Source organism: Lepisma saccharinum, chromosome 9 (genome assembly GCF_977018435.1).
Source record: "Lepisma saccharinum chromosome 9, izLepSacc3.1, whole genome shotgun sequence".
Lineage (NCBI taxonomy): Eukaryota > Metazoa > Arthropoda > Insecta > Zygentoma > Lepismatidae > Lepisma > Lepisma saccharinum.
Genome location: NC_139237.1, coordinates 37,029,396 through 37,047,320, shown reverse-complemented (window position 1 = coordinate 37,047,320; position 17,925 = coordinate 37,029,396). Strand labels below are relative to the sequence as shown.

General features: G+C 41.6%; 12 non-coding genes across 12 annotated transcripts; 3 read left to right on the top strand and 9 right to left on the bottom strand.

Moving 5' to 3' along the window:
• Positions 1-33: 33 nt before the first annotated feature.
• Positions 34-105, bottom strand: TRNAA-UGC (transfer RNA alanine (anticodon UGC)). Its single transcript has one exon. It is a non-coding gene; the product is annotated as a tRNA-Ala (tRNA).
• A 1,544-nt stretch (positions 106-1,649) lies between these two features.
• Positions 1,650-1,722, top strand: TRNAK-CUU (transfer RNA lysine (anticodon CUU)). The gene has a single exon. It is a non-coding gene; the product is annotated as a tRNA-Lys (tRNA).
• Positions 1,723-2,095: 373 nt separating this feature from the next.
• On the bottom strand, positions 2,096-2,167 carry TRNAA-UGC (transfer RNA alanine (anticodon UGC)). Its single transcript has one exon. It is a non-coding gene; the product is annotated as a tRNA-Ala (tRNA).
• Positions 2,168-3,711: 1,544 nt separating this feature from the next.
• TRNAK-CUU (transfer RNA lysine (anticodon CUU)) lies at positions 3,712-3,784 on the top strand. Its single transcript has one exon. It is a non-coding gene; the product is annotated as a tRNA-Lys (tRNA).
• A 373-nt stretch (positions 3,785-4,157) lies between these two features.
• TRNAA-UGC (transfer RNA alanine (anticodon UGC)) lies at positions 4,158-4,229 on the bottom strand. The gene has a single exon. It is a non-coding gene; the product is annotated as a tRNA-Ala (tRNA).
• A 1,545-nt stretch (positions 4,230-5,774) lies between these two features.
• TRNAK-CUU (transfer RNA lysine (anticodon CUU)) lies at positions 5,775-5,847 on the top strand. The gene has a single exon. It is a non-coding gene; the product is annotated as a tRNA-Lys (tRNA).
• Positions 5,848-6,220: 373 nt separating this feature from the next.
• TRNAA-UGC (transfer RNA alanine (anticodon UGC)) lies at positions 6,221-6,292 on the bottom strand. Its single transcript has one exon. It is a non-coding gene; the product is annotated as a tRNA-Ala (tRNA).
• A 2,199-nt stretch (positions 6,293-8,491) lies between these two features.
• On the bottom strand, positions 8,492-8,563 carry TRNAA-UGC (transfer RNA alanine (anticodon UGC)). The gene has a single exon. It is a non-coding gene; the product is annotated as a tRNA-Ala (tRNA).
• Positions 8,564-10,769: 2,206 nt separating this feature from the next.
• TRNAA-UGC (transfer RNA alanine (anticodon UGC)) lies at positions 10,770-10,841 on the bottom strand. The gene has a single exon. It is a non-coding gene; the product is annotated as a tRNA-Ala (tRNA).
• A 2,206-nt stretch (positions 10,842-13,047) lies between these two features.
• TRNAA-UGC (transfer RNA alanine (anticodon UGC)) lies at positions 13,048-13,119 on the bottom strand. The gene has a single exon. It is a non-coding gene; the product is annotated as a tRNA-Ala (tRNA).
• Positions 13,120-15,328: 2,209 nt separating this feature from the next.
• Positions 15,329-15,400, bottom strand: TRNAA-UGC (transfer RNA alanine (anticodon UGC)). The gene has a single exon. It is a non-coding gene; the product is annotated as a tRNA-Ala (tRNA).
• A 2,199-nt stretch (positions 15,401-17,599) lies between these two features.
• TRNAA-UGC (transfer RNA alanine (anticodon UGC)) lies at positions 17,600-17,671 on the bottom strand. Its single transcript has one exon. It is a non-coding gene; the product is annotated as a tRNA-Ala (tRNA).
• Positions 17,672-17,925: the final 254 nt, after the last annotated feature.

Here is a 17,925-nt window from a genome sequence, read left to right as displayed (position 1 = left end):
TCAGTAAGTATGGCGGGGTAAAATGAAGAAAAATGGAGATGCCGGGGATCGAACCCGGGGCCTTTCACATGCAAAGCGAACGCTCTACCACTGAGCTACATCCCCGATTACTATCAAACTACACCTACAATATCACACTAAGCTTTTCATTTCCCGACAATACAAGTCACGAAAGCAGATTAACATTTCGTTGTCAAAGAAACCTTTATGCAACATTTCGTTGTCAAACAACTCCTTCTGCACCAATAACACAACTGATTTCAGACCGTGGATTTTCATTCGACACCAGCTGCTGTCTTGTACGTGAATGCTTCCATATTCACGCGTTATCTTTGAAAGTATAACCGTTACATCAACGGCATTTCACGTTTCTATTTTTTACAAAACCACCTTCCCCATTTCTTCCTGCGTATGCCAACGTAGTGCACTTTTTGGTAGAGAGAAAATTGCTTACTTAAGCCATAAGGCTTGTTCTCCGGGACTCTCTCACTTCGAATCGGTGCGAATATTAGACGTCATTCCAAGTGTGACTTCAATCAGTCCATTCTTCAAACACATTCGCTCCCACAGATCACCCGGATCGTAAGGATGAGACAACAAAACAGTATGTTTTGAACTCTTCGGAAGTAAAAATCTCTCGGGCGCATACTAATGAGCACTGAGCTTCTCGTTGGAAATTCAGCCAAACAACATGATCAAATTAAACACAACAGAACAAAATATTATAATGAAGTGTCATTTTAAGCAATTTCTTTTGGTGATGATCAATCGCGGTTAATACGTACCTACTGGAATCGCTTTACCCGACTCTTTAATTTCCTGCCCTTCTTTCCTATACTTGAAATGGGTAATAATTTCACCACACCCTTGACCTGATAGATCCGGTTGTCGAAGTAAAGTTGACAGGTTGTGATCTTCAAATCATACAATGATGTAAGAAACTCATGTGACTACCTTCAGGCTGCTATTGGGAAACTCTATTCCCATTGAAGAGAAAATGCTACTCGTGAAACGAAACATTCTATATGTGATTCTTTGAAAGGTTCTCTTTGTTTCGAATTGTACTCAGTAAGTATGGCGGGGCGTCAAGTTCTCTGTGATTGCCTATTCATCCATTTCTTCCAACCACACACTTCGCCGCGATTTAACAATTGTGGCAGGAAAAGCACGCTTCAAATCAAAATTACCATCATCTTCTTGCTTGTGAAGATGAATCCCCAATGACGAACTTGATATGCTAGAATTTGTGATTTCCAAACAAGGGTATGTATTGCTTAGAGCCATTTCCTCCAAAACCGTCTTCACCTATGTTCCCCTGAAAGATGTTAATCTTGAGTAGTGTGTGTCAAATAAAGCAATGCTCCTGTTACTGACGCTTGCTTTGTTAACATCTTTTTATTTCAGTTCACGCAGGCCATGTAGAAGAAATAAGGCAGAATGACGTAAGCAGGCACACCCAGATTACAGAGGCAAAAAAAGTGCCTCTTTACCGAACTGTGTCCTTCCATCTTCTTGTAATTGCCCACTCCACGACATGCTGTTGGAAGATATACTGGACGGATTCGATTGTGTGAAGAATGGTATACGCTTTCAGATTTTGTTACAAATGGAATGCAATGATATTCGTGACACTTCGAAAGTCGCAACGAGCCCGGCTAGCTCAGTCGGTAGAGCATGAGACTCTTAATCTCAGGGTCGTGGGTTCGAGCCCCACGCTGGGCGTTACTTTTCAGCTTCAACACTTCCCATGTACGACAATTTCGTGTAAATACGTGCACAAAAATACACATATTCAAAATAACAACCGCACTTAACAATATTCTATTCCAAAGCCGTTCGACTTTTTAAAATTCCACGGGACGGGACGATATTAACACTCATTGTTATCAAGTTTGCATGTCTAGGAAAGCCTTAGATATTTGAATCTACGACGAACTTTGTAACATTCAACATTTCAACGACTATGATGCAGCGTTGGTAACAATTTCTCAATGACCTCTTTCCAGTACAGTGGAAGAGTTTGTTCGGAATCACCTTGGGACGTGAACGAGCTTCTCGCAGCAACGACACTGCTAATAGGTAAAATGAAGAAAAATGGAGATGCCGGGGATCGAACCCGGGGCCTTTCACATGCAAAGCGAACGCTCTACCACTGAGCTACATCCCCGATTACTATCAAACTACACCTACAATATCACACTAAGCTTTTCATTTCCCGACAATACAAGTCACGAAAGCAGATTAACATTTCGTTGTCAAAGAAACCTTTATGCAACATTTCGTTGTCAAACAACTCCTTCTGCACCAATAACACAACTGATTTCAGACCGTGCATTTTCATTCGACACCAGCTGCTGTCTTGTACGTGAATGCTTCCATATTCACGCGTTATCTTTGAAAGTATAACCGTTACATCAACGGCATTTCACGTTTCTATTTTTTACAAAACCACCTTCCCCATTTCTTCCTGCGTATGCCAACGTAGTGCACTTTTTGGTAGAGAGAAAATTGCTTACTTAAGCCATAAGGCTTGTTCTCCGGGACTCTCTCACTTCGAATCGGTGCGAATATTAGACGTCATTCCAAGTGTGACTTCAATCAGTCCATTCTTCAAACACATTCGCTCCCACAGATCACCCGGATCGTAAGGATGAGACAACAAAACAGTATGTTTTGAACTCTTCGGAAGTAAAAATCTCTCGGGCGCATACTAATGAGCACTGAGCTTCTCGTTGGAAATTCAGCCAAACAACATGATCAAATTAAACACAACAGAACAAAATATTATAATGAAGTGTCATTTTAAGCAATTTCTTTTGGTGATGATCAATCGCGGTTAATACGTACCTACTGGAATCGCTTTACCCGACTCTTTAATTTCCTGCCCTTCTTTCCTATACTTGAAATGGGTAATAATTTCACCACACCCTTGACCTGATAGATCCGGTTGTCGAAGTAAAGTTGACAGGTTGTGATCTTCAAATCATACAATGATGTAAGAAACTCATGTGACTACCTTCAGGCTGCTATTGGGAAACTCTATTCCCATTGAAGAGAAAATGCTACTCGTGAAACGAAACATTCTATATGTGATTCTTTGAAAGGTTCTCTTTGTTTCGAATTGTACTCAGTAAGTATGGCGGGGCGTCAAGTTCTCTGTGATTGCCTATTCATCCATTTCTTCCAACCACACACTTCGCCGCGATTTAACAATTGTGGCAGGAAAAGCACGCTTCAAATCAAAATTACCATCATCTTCTTGCTTGTGAAGATGAATCCCCAATGACGAACTTGATATGCTAGAATTTGTGATTTCCAAACAAGGGTATGTATTGCTTAGAGCCATTTCCTCCAAAACCGTCTTCACCTATGTTCCCCTGAAAGATGTTAATCTTGAGTAGTGTGTGTCAAATAAAGCAATGCTCCTGTTACTGACGCTTGCTTTGTTAACATCTTTTTATTTCAGTTCACGCAGGCCATGTAGAAGAAATAAGGCAGAATGACGTAAGCAGGCACACCCAGATTACAGAGGCAAAAAAAGTGCCTCTTTACCGAACTGTGTCCTTCCATCTTCTTGTAATTGCCCACTCCACGACATGCTGTTGGAAGATATACTGGACGGATTCGATTGTGTGAAGAATGGTATACGCTTTCAGATTTTGTTACAAATGGAATGCAATGATATTCGTGACACTTCGAAAGTCGCAACGAGCCCGGCTAGCTCAGTCGGTAGAGCATGAGACTCTTAATCTCAGGGTCGTGGGTTCGAGCCCCACGCTGGGCGTTACTTTTCAGCTTCAACACTTCCCATGTACGACAATTTCGTGTAAATACGTGCACAAAAATACACATATTCAAAATAACAACCGCACTTAACAATATTCTATTCCAAAGCCGTTCGACTTTTTAAAATTCCACGGGACGGGACGATATTAACACTCATTGTTATCAAGTTTGCATGTCTAGGAAAGCCTTAGATATTTGAATCTACGACGAACTTTGTAACATTCAACATTTCAACGACTATGATGCAGCGTTGGTAACAATTTCTCAATGACCTCTTTCCAGTACAGTGGAAGAGTTTGTTCGGAATCACCTTGGGACGTGAACGAGCTTCTCGCAGCAACGACACTGCTAATAGGTCAAATGAAGAAAAATGGAGATGCCGGGGATCGAACCCGGGGCCTTTCACATGCAAAGCGAACGCTCTACCACTGAGCTACATCCCCGATTACTATCAAACTACACCTACAATATCACACTAAGCTTTTCATTTCCCGACAATACAAGTCACGAAAGCAGATTAACATTTCGTTGTCAAAGAAACCTTTATGCAACATTTCGTTGTCAAACAACTCCTTCTGCACCAATAACACAACTGATTTCAGACCGTGGATTTTCATTCGACACCAGCTGCTGTCTTGTACGTGAATGCTTCCATATTCACGCGTTATCTTTGAAAGTATAACCGTTACATCAACGGCATTTCACGTTTCTATTTTTTACAAAACCACCTTCCCCATTTCTTCCTACGTATGCCAACGTAGTGCACTTTTTGGTAGAGAGAAAATTGCTTACTTAAGCCATAAGGCTTGTTCTCCGGGACTCTCTCACTTCCAATCGGTGCGAATATTAGACGTCATTCCAAGTGTGACTTCAATCAGTCCATTCTTCAAACACATTCGCTCCCACAGATCACCCGGATCGTAAGGATGAGACAACAAAACAGTATGTTTTGAACTCTTCGGAAGTAAAAATCTCTCGGGCGCATACTAATGAGCACTGAGCTTCTCGTTGGAAATTCAGCCAAACAACATGATCAAATTAAACACAACAGAACAAAATATTATAATGAAGTGTCATTTTAAGCAATTTCTTTTGGTGATGATCAATCGCGGTTAATACGTACCTACTGGAATCGCTTTACCCGACTCTTTAATTTCCTGCCCTTCTTTCCTATACTTGAAATGGGTAATAATTTCACCACACTCTTGACCTGATAGATCCGGTTGTCGAAGTAAAGTTGACAGGTTGTGATCTTCAAATCATACAATGATGTAAGAAACTCATGTGACTACCTTCAGGCTGCTATTGGGAAACTCTATTCCCATTGAAGAGAAAATGCTACTCGTGAAACGAAACATTCTATCTGTGATTCTTTGAAAGGTTCTCTTTGTTTCGAATTGTACTCAGTAAGTATGGCGGGGCGTCAAGTTCTCTGTGATTGCCTATTCATCCATTTCTTCCAACCACACACTTCGCCGCGATTTAACAATTGTGGCAGGAAAAGCACGCTTCAAATCAAAATTACCATCATCTTCTTGCTTGTGAAGATGAATCCCCAATGACGAACTTGATATGCTAGAATTTGTGATTTCCAAACAAGGGTATGTATTGCTTAGAGCCATTTCCTCCAAAACCGTCTTCACCTATGTTCCCCTGAAAGATGTTAATCTTGAGTAGTGTGTGTCAAATAAAGCAATGCTCCTGTTACTGACGCTTGCTTTGTTAACATCTTTTTATTTCAGTTCACGCAGGCCATGTAGAAGAAATAAGGCAGAATGACGTAAGCAGGCACACCCAGATTACAGAGGCAAAAAAAGTGCCTCTTTACCGAACTGTGTCCTTCCATCTTCTTGTAATTGCCCACTCCACGACATGCTGTTGGAAGATATACTGGACGGATTCGATTGTGTGAAGAATGGTATACGCTTTCAGATTTTGTTACAAATGGAATGCAATGATATTCGTGACACTTCGAAAGTCGCAACGGAGCCCGGCTAGCTCAGTCGGTAGAGCATGAGACTCTTAATCTCAGGGTCGTGGGTTCGAGCCCCACGCTGGGCGTTACTTTTCAGCTTCAACACTTCCCATGTACGACAATTTCGTGTAAATACGTGCACAAAAATACACATATTCAAAATAACAACCGCACTTAACAATATTCTATTCCAAAGCCGTTCGACTTTTTAAAATTCCACGGGACGGGACGATATTAACACTCATTGTTATCAAGTTTGCATGTCTAGGAAAGCCTTAGATATTTGAATCTACGACGAACTTTGTAACATTCAACATTTCAACGACTATGATGCAGCGTTGGTAACAATTTCTCAATGACCTCTTTCCAGTACAGTGGAAGAGTTTGTTCGGAATCACCTTGGGACGTGAACGAGCTTCTCGCAGCAACGACACTGCTAATAGGTCAAATGAAGAAAAATGGAGATGCCGGGGATCGAACCCGGGGCCTTTCAAATGCAAAGCGAACGCTCTACCACTGAGCTACATCCCCGATTACTATCAAACTACACCTACAATATCACACTAAGCTTTTCATTTCCCGACAATACAAGTCACGAAAGCAGATTAACATTTCGTTGTCAAAGAAACCTTTATGCAACATTTCGTTGTCAAACAACTCCTTCTGCACCAATAACACAACTGATTTCAGACCGTGGATTTTCATTCGACACCAGCTGCTGTCTTGTACGTGAATGCTTCCATATTCACGCGTTATCTTTGAAAGTATAACCGTTACATCAACGGCATTTCACGTTTCTATTTTTTACAAAACCAACTTCCCCATTTCTTCCTACGTATGCCAACGTAGTGCACTTTTTGGTAGAGAGAAAATTGCTTACTTAAGCCATAAGGCTTGTTCTCCGGGACTCTCTCACTTCGAATCGGTGCGAATATTAGACGTCATTCCAAGTGTGACTTCAATCAGTCCATTCTTCAAACACATTCGCTCCCACAGATCACCCGGATCGTAAGGATGAGACAACAAAACAGTATGTTTTGAACTCTTCGGAAGTAAAAATCTCTCGGGCGCATACTAATGAGCACTGAGCTTCTCGTTGGAAATTCAGCCAAACAACATGATCAAATTAAACACAACAGAACAAAATATTATAATGAAGTGTCATTTTAAGCAATTTCTTTTGGTGATGATCAATCGCGGTTAATACGTACCTACTGGAATCGCTTTACCCGACTCTTTAATTTCCTGCCCTTCTTTCCTATACTTGAAATGGGTAATAATTTCACCACACCCTTGACCTGATAGATCCGGTTGTCGATGTAAAGTTGACAGGTTGTGATCTTCAAATCATACAATGATGTAAGAAACTCATGTGACTACCTTCAGGCTGCTATTGGGAAACTCTATTCCCATTGAAGAGAAAATGCTACTCGTGAAACGAAACATTCTATCTGTGATTCTTTGAAAGGTTCTCTTTGTTTCGAATTGTACTCAGTAAGTATGGCGGGGCGTCAAGTTCTCTGTGATTGCCTATTCATCCATTTCTTCCAACCACACACTTCGCCGCGATTTAACAATTGTGGCAGGAAAAGCACGCTTCAAATCAAAATTACCATCATCTTCTTGCTTGTGAAGATGAATCCCCAATGACGAACTTGATATGCTAGAATTTGTGATTTCCAAACAAGGGTATGTATTGCTTAGAGCCATTTCCTCCAAAACCGTCTTCACCTATGTTCCCCTGAAAGATGTTAATCTTGAGTAGTGTGTGTCAAATAAAGCAATGCTCCTGTTACTGACGCTTGCTTTGTTAACACCTTTTTATTTCAGTTCACGCAGGCCATGTAGAAGAAATAAGGCAGAATGACGTAAGGAGGCACACCCAGATTACAGAGGCAAAAAAAGTGCCTCTTTACCGAACTGTGTCCTTCCATCTTCTTGTAATTGCCCACTCCACGACATGCTGTTGGAAGATATACTGGACGGATTCGATTGTGTGAAGAATGGTATACGCTTTCAGATTTTGTTACAAATGGAATGCAATGATATTCGTGACACTTCGAAAGTCGCAACGGAGCCCGGCTAGCTCAGTGGGCGGCCCCTGTGGCGGAGTGGTTAGCACATCGCGGTACGACGCCAGGGGTCCCGGGTTCGATTCCCGGCTCGGCCATGGATGTTTGTGATTGTCTGTCCTGAAAAGTCTTGAAATTGAAATATGAATGAAATGATATGAGTGAATGAAGTGTGATGGGGGAAGCTTCCGCATAGGGGCTTTCCTTTAAAAAAAAAAAAAAAAAAGTCGGTAGAGCATGAGACTCTTAATCTCAGGGTCGTGGGTTCGAGCCCCACGCTGGGCGTTACTTTTCAGCTTCAACACTTCCCATGTACGACAATTTCGTGTAAATACGTGCACAAAAATACACATATTCAAAATAACAACCGCACTTAACAATATTCTATTCCAAAGCCGTTCGCCTTTTTAAAATTCCACGGGACGGGACGATATTAACACTCATTGTTATCAAGTTTGCATGTCTAGGAAAGCCTTAGATATTTGAATCTACGACGAACTTTGTAACATTCAACATTTCAACGACTATGATGCAGCGTTGGCAACAATTTCTCAATGACCTCTTTCCAGTACAGTGGAAGAGTTTGTTCGGAATCACCTTGGGACGTGAACGAGCTTCTCGCAGCAACGACACTGCTAATAGGTCAAATGAAGAAAAATGGAGATGCCGGGGATCGAACCCGGGGCCTTTCACATGCAAAGCGAACGCTCTACCACTGAGCTACATCCCCGATTACTATCAAACTACACCTACAATATCACACTAAGCTTTTCATTTCCCGACAATACAAGTCACGAAAGCAGATTAACATCTCGTTGTCAAAGAAACCTTTATGCAACATTTCGTTGTCAAACAACTCCTTCTGCACCAATAACACAACTGATTTCAGACCGTGGATTTTCATTCGACACCAGCTGCTGTCTTGTACGTGAATGCTTCCATATTCACGCGTTATCTTTGAAAGTATAACCGTTACATCAACGGCATTTCACGTTTCTATTTCTTACAAAACCACATTCCCCATTTCTTCCTGCGTATGCCAACGTAGTGCACTTTTTGGTAGAGAGAAAATTGCTTACTTAAGCCATAAGGCTTGTTCTCCGGGACTCTCTCACTTCGAATCGGTGCGAATATTAGACGTCATTCCAAGTGTGACTTCAATCAGTCCATTCTTCAAACACATTCGCTCCCACAGATCACCCGGATCGTAAGGATGAGACAACAAAACAGTATGTTTTGAACTCTTCGGAAGTAAAAATCTCTCGGGCGCATACTAATGAGCACTGAGCTTCTCGTTGGAAATTCAGCCAAACAACATGATCAAATTAAACACAACAGAACAAAATATTATAATGAAGTGTCATTTTAAGCAATTTCTTTTGGTGATGATCAATCGCGGTTAATACGTACCTACTGGAATCGCTTTACCCGACTCTTTAATTTCCTGCCCTTCTTTCCTATACTTGAAATGGGTAATAATTTCACCACACCCTTGACCTGATAGATCCGGTTGTCGAAGTAAAGTTTACAGGTTGTGATCTTCAAATCATACAATGATGTAAGAAACTCATGTGACTACCTTCAGGCTGCTATTGGGAAACTCTATTCCCATTGAAGAGAAAATGCTACTCGTGAAACGAAACATTCTATATGTGATTCTTTGAAAGGTTCTCTTTGTTTCGAATTGTACTCAGTAAGTATGGCGGGGCGTCAAGTTCTCTGTGATTGCCTATTCATCCATTTCTTCCAACCACACACTTCGCCGCGATTTAACAATTGTGGCAGGAAAAGCACGCTTCAAATCAAAATTACCATCATCTTCTTGCTTGTGAAGATGAATCCCCAATGACGAACTTGATATGCTAGAATTTGTGATTTCCAAACAAGGGTATGTATTGCTTAGAGCCATTTCCTCCAAAACCGTCTTCACCTATGTTCCCCTGAAAGATGTTAATCTTGAGTAGTGTGTGTCAAATAAAGCAATGCTCCTGTTACTGACGCTTGCTTTGTTAACATCTTTTTATTTCAGTTCACGCAGGCCATGTAGAAGAAATAAGGCAGAATGACGTAAGCAGGCACACCCAGATTACAGAGGCAAAAAAAGTGCCTCTTTACCGAACTGTGTCCTTCCATCTTCTTGTAATTGCCCACTCCACGACATGCTGTTGGAAGATATACTGGACGGATTCGATTGTGTGAAGAATGGTATACGCTTTCAGATTTTGTTACAAATGGAATGCAATGATATTCGTGACACTTCGAAAGTCGCAACGGAGCCCGGCTAGCTCAGTGGGCGGCCCCTGTGGCGGAGTGGTTAGCACATCGCGGTACGACGCCAGGGGTCCCGGGTTCGATTCCCGGCTCGGCCATGGATGTTTGTGATTGTCTGTCCTGAAAAGTCTTGAAATTGAAATATGAATGAAATGATATGAGTGAATGAAGTGTGATGGGGGAAGCTTCCGCATAGGGGCTTTCCTTTAAAAAAAAAAAAAAAAAAAAAAAAAGTAGGTAGAGCATGAGACTCTTAATCTCAGGGTCGTGGGTTCGAGCCCCACGCTGGGCGTTACTTTTCAGCTTCAACACTTCCCATGTACGACAATTTCGTGTAAATACGTGCACAAAAATACACATATTCAAAATAACAACCGCACTTAACAATATTCTATTCCAAAGCCGTTCGACTTTTTAAAATTCCACGGGACGGGACGATATTAACACTCATTGTTATCAAGTTTGCATGTCTAGGAAAGCCTTAGATATTTGAATCTACGACGAACTTTGTAACATTCAACATTTCAACGACTATGATGCAGCGTTGGCAACAATTTCTCAATGACCTCTTTCCAGTACAGTGGAAGAGTTTGTTCGGAATCACCTTGGGACGTGAACGAGCTTCTCGCAGCAACGACACTGCTAATAGGTCAAATGAAGAAAAATGGAGATGCCGGGGATCGAACCCGGGGCCTTTCACATGCAAAGCGAACGCTCTACCACTGAGCTACATCCCCGATTACTATCAAACTACACCTACAATATCACACTAAGCTTTTCATTTCCCGACAATACAAGTCACGAAAGCAGATTAACATTTCGTTGTCAAAGAAACCTTTATGCAACATTTCGTTGTCAAACAACTCCTTCTGCACCAATAACACAACTGATTTCAGACCGTGGATTTTCATTCGACACCAGCTGCTGTCTTGTACGTGAATGCTTCCATATTCACGCGTTATCTTTGAAAGTATAACCGTTACATCAACGGCATTTCACGTTTCTATTTCTTACAAAACCACATTCCCCATTTCTTCCTGCGTATGCCAACGTAGTGCACTTTTTGGTAGAGAGAAAATTGCTTACTTAAGCCATAAGGCTTGTTCTCCGGGACTCTCTCACTTCGAATCGGTGCGAATATTAGACGTCATTCCAAGTGTGACTTCAATCAGTCCATTCTTCAAACACATTCGCTCCCACAGATCACCCGGATCGTAAGGATGAGACAACAAAACAGTATGTTTTGAACTCTTCGGAAGTAAAAATCTCTCGGGCGCATACTAATGAGCACTGAGCTTCTCGTTGGAAATTCAGCCAAACAACATGATCAAATTAAACACAACAGAACAAAATATTATAATGAAGTGTCATTTTAAGCAATTTCTTTTGGTGATGATCAATCGCGGTTAATACGTACCTACTGGAATCGCTTTACCCGACTCTTTAATTTCCTGCCCTTCTTTCCTATACTTGAAATGGGTAATAATTTCACCACACCCTTGACCTGATAGATCCGGTTGTCGATGTAAAGTTGACAGGTTGTGATCTTCAAATCATACAATGATGTAAGAAACTCATGTGACTACCTTCAGGCTGCTATTGGGAAACTCTATTCCCATTGAAGAGAAAATGCTACTCGTGAAACGAAACATTCTATCTGTGATTCTTTGAAAGGTTCTCTTTGTTTCGAATTGTACTCAGTAAGTATGGCGGGGCGTCAAGTTCTCTGTGATTGCCTATTCATCCATTTCTTCCAACCACACACTTCGCCGCGATTTAACAATTGTGGCAGGAAAAGCACGCTTCAAATCAAAATTACCATCATCTTCTTGCTTGTGAAGATGAATCCCCAATGACGAACTTGATATGCTAGAATTTGTGATTTCCAAACAAGGGTATGTATTGCTTAGAGCCATTTCCTCCAAAACCGTCTTCACCTATGTTCCCCTGAAAGATGTTAATCTTGAGTAGTGTGTGTCAAATAAAGCAATGCTCCTGTTACTGACGCTTGCTTTGTTAACATCTTTTTATTTCAGTTCACGCAGGCCATGTAGAAGAAATAAGGCAGAATGACGTAAGGAGGCACACCCAGATTACAGAGGCAAAAAAAGTGCCTCTTTACCGAACTGTGTCCTTCCATCTTCTTGTAATTGCCCACTCCACGACATGCTGTTGGAAGATATACTGGACGGATTCGATTGTGTGAAGAATGGTATACGCTTTCAGATTTTGTTACAAATGGAATGCAATGATATTCGTGACACTTCGAAAGTCGCAACGGAGCCCGGCTAGCTCAGTGGGCGGCCCCTGTGGCGGAGTGGTTAGCACATCGCGGTACGACGCCAGGGGTCCCGGGTTCGATTCCCGGCTCGGCCATGGATGTTTGTGATTGTCTGTCCTGAAAAGTCTTGAAATTGAAATATGAATGAAATGATATGAGTGAATGAAGTGTGATGGGGGAAGCTTCCGCATAGGGGCTTTCCTTTAAAAAAAAAAAAAAAAAAAAAAAAAGTAGGTAGAGCATGAGACTCTTAATCTCAGGGTCGTGGGTTCGAGCCCCACGCTGGGCGTTACTTTTCAGCTTCAACACTTCCCATGTACGACAATTTCGTGTAAATACGTGCACAAAAATACACATATTCAAAATAACAACCGCACTTAACAATATTCTATTCCAAAGCCGTTCGACTTTTTAAAATTCCACGGGACGGGACGATATTAACACTCATTGTTATCAAGTTTGCATGTCTAGGAAAGCCTTAGATATTTGAATCTACGACGAACTTTGTAACATTCAACATTTCAACGACTATGATGCAGCGTTGGCAACAATTTCTCAATGACCTCTTTCCAGTACAGTGGAAGAGTTTGTTCGGAATCACCTTGGGACGTGAACGAGCTTCTCGCAGCAACGACACTGCTAATAGGTCAAATGAAGAAAAATGGAGATGCCGGGGATCGAACCCGGGGCCTTTCACATGCAAAGCGAACGCTCTACCACTGAGCTACATCCCCGATTACTATCAAACTACACCTACAATATCACACTAAGCTTTTCATTTCCCGACAATACAAGTCACGAAAGCAGATTAACATTTCGTTGTCAAAGAAACCTTTATGCAACATTTCGTTGTCAAACAACTCCTTCTGCACCAATAACACAACTGATTTCAGACCGTGGATTTTCATTCGACACCAGCTGCTGTCTTGTACGTGAATGCTTCCATATTCACGCGTTATCTTTGAAAGTATAACCGTTACATCAACGGCATTTCACGTTTCTATTTCTTACAAAACCACCTTCCCCATTTCTTCCTGCGTATGCCAACGTAGTGCACTTTTTGGTAGAGAGAAAATTGCTTACTTAAGCCATAAGGCTTGTTCTCCGGGACTCTCTCACTTCGAATCGGTGCGAATATTAGACGTCATTCCAAGTGTGACTTCAATCAGTCCATTCTTCAAACACATTCGCTCCCACAGATCACCCGGATCGTAAGGATGAGACAACAAAACAGTATGTTTTGAACTCTTCGGAAGTAAAAATCTCTCGGGCGCATACTAATGAGCACTGAGCTTCTCGTTGGAAATTCAGCCAAACAACATGATCAAATTAAACACAACAGAACAAAATATTATAATGAAGTGTCATTTTAAGCAATTTCTTTTGGTGATGATCAATCGCGGTTAATACGTACCTACTGGAATCGCTTTACCCGACTCTTTAATTTCCTGCCCTTCTTTCCTATACTTGAAATGGGTAATAATTTCACCACACCCTTGACCTGATAGATCCGGTTGTCGATGTAAAGTTGACAGGTTGTGATCTTCAAATCATACAATGATGTAAGAAACTCATGTGACTACCTTCAGGCTGCTATTGGGAAACTCTATTCCCATTGAAGAGAAAATGCTACTCGTGAAACGAAACATTCTATCTGTGATTCTTTGAAAGGTTCTCTTTGTTTCGAATTGTACTCAGTAAGTATGGCGGGGCGTCAAGTTCTCTGTGATTGCCTATTCATCCATTTCTTCCAACCACACACTTCGCCGCGATTTAACAATTGTGGCAGGAAAAGCACGCTTCAAATCAAAATTACCATCATCTTCTTGCTTGTGAAGATGAATCCCCAATGACGAACTTGATATGCTAGAATTTGTGATTTCCAAACAAGGGTATGTATTGCTTAGAGCCATTTCCTCCAAAACCGTCTTCACCTATGTTCCCCTGAAAGATGTTAATCTTGAGTAGTGTGTGTCAAATAAAGCAATGCTCCTGTTACTGACGCTTGCTTTGTTAACATCTTTTTATTTCATTTCACGCAGGCCATGTAGAAGAAATAAGGCAGAATGACGTAAGGAGGCACACCCAGATTACAGAGGCAAAAAAAGTGCCTCTTTACCGAACTGTGTCCTTCCATCTTCTTGTAATTGCCCACTCCACGACATGCTGTTGGAAGATATACTGGACGGATTCGATTGTGTGAAGAATGGTATACGCTTTCAGATTTTGTTACAAATGGAATGCAATGATATTCGTGACACTTCGAAAGTCGCAACGGAGCCCGGCTAGCTCAGTGGGCGGCCCCTGTGGCGGAGTGGTTAGCACATCGCGGTACGACGCCAGGGGTCCCGGGTTCGATTCCCGGCTCGGCCATGGATGTTTGTGATTGTCTGTCCTGAAAAGTCTTGAAATTGAAATATGAATGAAATGATATGAGTGAATGAAGTGTGATGGGGGAAGCTTCCGCATAGGGGCTTTCCTTTAAAAAAAAAAAAAAAAAAAAAAAAAAAAGTCGGTAGAGCATGAGACTCTTAATCTCAGGGTCGTGGGTTCGAGCCCCACGCTGGGCGTTACTTTTCAGCTTCAACACTTCCCATGTACGACAATTTCGTGTAAATACGTGCACAAAAATACACATATTCAAAATAACAACCGCACTTAACAATATTCTATTCCAAAGCCGTTCGACTTTTTAAAATTCCACGGGACGGGACGATATTAACACTCATTGTTATCAAGTTTGCATGTCTAGGAAAGCCTTAGATATTTGAATCTACGACGAACTTTGTAACATTCAACATTTCAACGACTATGATGCAGCGTTGGTAACAATTTCTCAATGACCTCTTTCCAGTACAGTGGAAGAGTTTGTTCGGAATCACCTTGGGACGTGAACGAGCTTCTCGCAGCAACGACACTGCTAATAGGTAAAATGAAGAAAAATGGAGATGCCGGGGATCGAACCCGGGGCCTTTCAAATGCAAAGCGAACGCTCTACCACTGAGCTACATCCCCGATTACTATCAAACTACACCTACAATATCACACTAAGCTTTTCATTTCCCGACAATACAAGTCACGAAAGCAGATTAACATTTCGTTGTCAAAGAAACCTTTATGCAACATTTCGTTGTCAAACAACTCCTTCTGCACCAATAACACAACTGATTTCAGACCGTGGATTTTCATTCGACACCAGCTGCTGTCTTGTACGTGAATGCTTCCATATTCACGCGTTATCTTTGAAAGTATAACCGTTACATCAACGGCATTTCACGTTTCTATTTTTTACAAAACCAACTTCCCCATTTCTTCCTACGTATGCCAACGTAGTGCACTTTTTGGTAGAGAGAAAATTGCTTACTTAAGCCATAAGGCTTGTTCTCCGGGACTCTCTCACTTCGAATCGGTGCGAATATTAGACGTCATTCCAAGTGTGACTTCAATCAGTCCATTCTTCAAACACATTCGCTCCCACAGATCACCCGGATCGTAAGGATGAGACAACAAAACAGTATGTTTTGAACTCTTCGGAAGTAAAAATCTCTCGGGCGCATACTAATGAGCACTGAGCTTCTCGTTGGAAATTCAGCCAAACAACATGATCAAATTAAACACAACAGAACAAAATATTATAATGAAGTGTCATTTTAAGCAATTTCTTTTGGTGATGATCAATCGCGGTTAATACGTACCTACTGGAATCGCTTTACCCGACTCTTTAATTTCCTGCCCTTCTTTCCTATACTTGAAATGGGTAATAATTTCACCACACCCTTGACCTGATAGATCCGGTTGTCGATGTAAAGTTGACAGGTTGTGATCTTCAAATCATACAATGATGTAAGAAACTCATGTGACTACCTTCAGGCTGCTATTGGGAAACTCTATTCCCATTGAAGAGAAAATGCTACTCGTGAAACGAAACATTCTATCTGTGATTCTTTGAAAGGTTCTCTTTGTTTCGAATTGTACTCAGTAAGTATGGCGGGGCGTCAAGTTCTCTGTGATTGCCTATTCATCCATTTCTTCCAACCACACACTTCGCCGCGATTTAACAATTGTGGCAGGAAAAGCACGCTTCAAATCAAAATTACCATCATCTTCTTGCTTGTGAAGATGAATCCCCAATGACGAACTTGATATGCTAGAATTTGTGATTTCCAAACAAGGGTATGTATTGCTTAGAGCCATTTCCTCCAAAACCGTCTTCACCTATGTTCCCCTGAAAGATGTTAATCTTGAGTAGTGTGTGTCAAATAAAGCAATGCTCCTGTTACTGACGCTTGCTTTGTTAACACCTTTTTATTTCAGTTCACGCAGGCCATGTAGAAGAAATAAGGCAGAATGACGTAAGGAGGCACACCCAGATTACAGAGGCAAAAAAAGTGCCTCTTTACCGAACTGTGTCCTTCCATCTTCTTGTAATTGCCCACTCCACGACATGCTGTTGGAAGATATACTGGACGGATTCGATTGTGTGAAGAATGGTATACGCTTTCAGATTTTGTTACAAATGGAATGCAATGATATTCGTGACACTTCGAAAGTCGCAACGGAGCCCGGCTAGCTCAGTGGGCGGCCCCTGTGGCGGAGTGGTTAGCACATCGCGGTACGACGCCAGGGGTCCCGGGTTCGATTCCCGGCTCGGCCATGGATGTTTGTGATTGTCTGTCCTGAAAAGTCTTGAAATTGAAATATGAATGAAATGATATGAGTGAATGAAGTGTGATGGGGGAAGCTTCCGCATAGGGGCTTTCCTTTAAAAAAAAAAAAAAAAAAGTCGGTAGAGCATGAGACTCTTAATCTCAGGGTCGTGGGTTCGAGCCCCACGCTGGGCGTTACTTTTCAGCTTCAACACTTCCCATGTACGACAATTTCGTGTAAATACGTGCACAAAAATACACATATTCAAAATAACAACCGCACTTAACAATATTCTATTCCAAAGCCGTTCGCCTTTTTAAAATTCCACGGGACGGGACGATATTAACACTCATTGTTATCAAGTTTGCATGTCTAGGAAAGCCTTAGATATTTGAATCTACGACGAACTTTGTAACATTCAACATTTCAACGACTATGATGCAGCGTTGGCAACAATTTCTCAATGACCTCTTTCCAGTACAGTGGAAGAGTTTGTTCGGAATCACCTTGGGACGTGAACGAGCTTCTCGCAGCAACGACACTGCTAATAGGTCAAATGAAGAAAAATGGAGATGCCGGGGATCGAACCCGGGGCCTTTCACATGCAAAGCGAACGCTCTACCACTGAGCTACATCCCCGATTACTATCAAACTACACCTACAATATCACACTAAGCTTTTCATTTCCCGACAATGCAAGTCACGAAAGCAGATTAACATCTCGTTGTCAAAGAAACCTTTATGCAACATTTCGTTGTCAAACAACTCCTTCTGCACCAATAACACAACTGATTTCAGACCGTGGATTTTCATTCGACACCAGCTGCTGTCTTGTACGTGAATGCTTCCATATTCACGCGTTATCTTTGAAAGTATAACCGTTACATCAACGG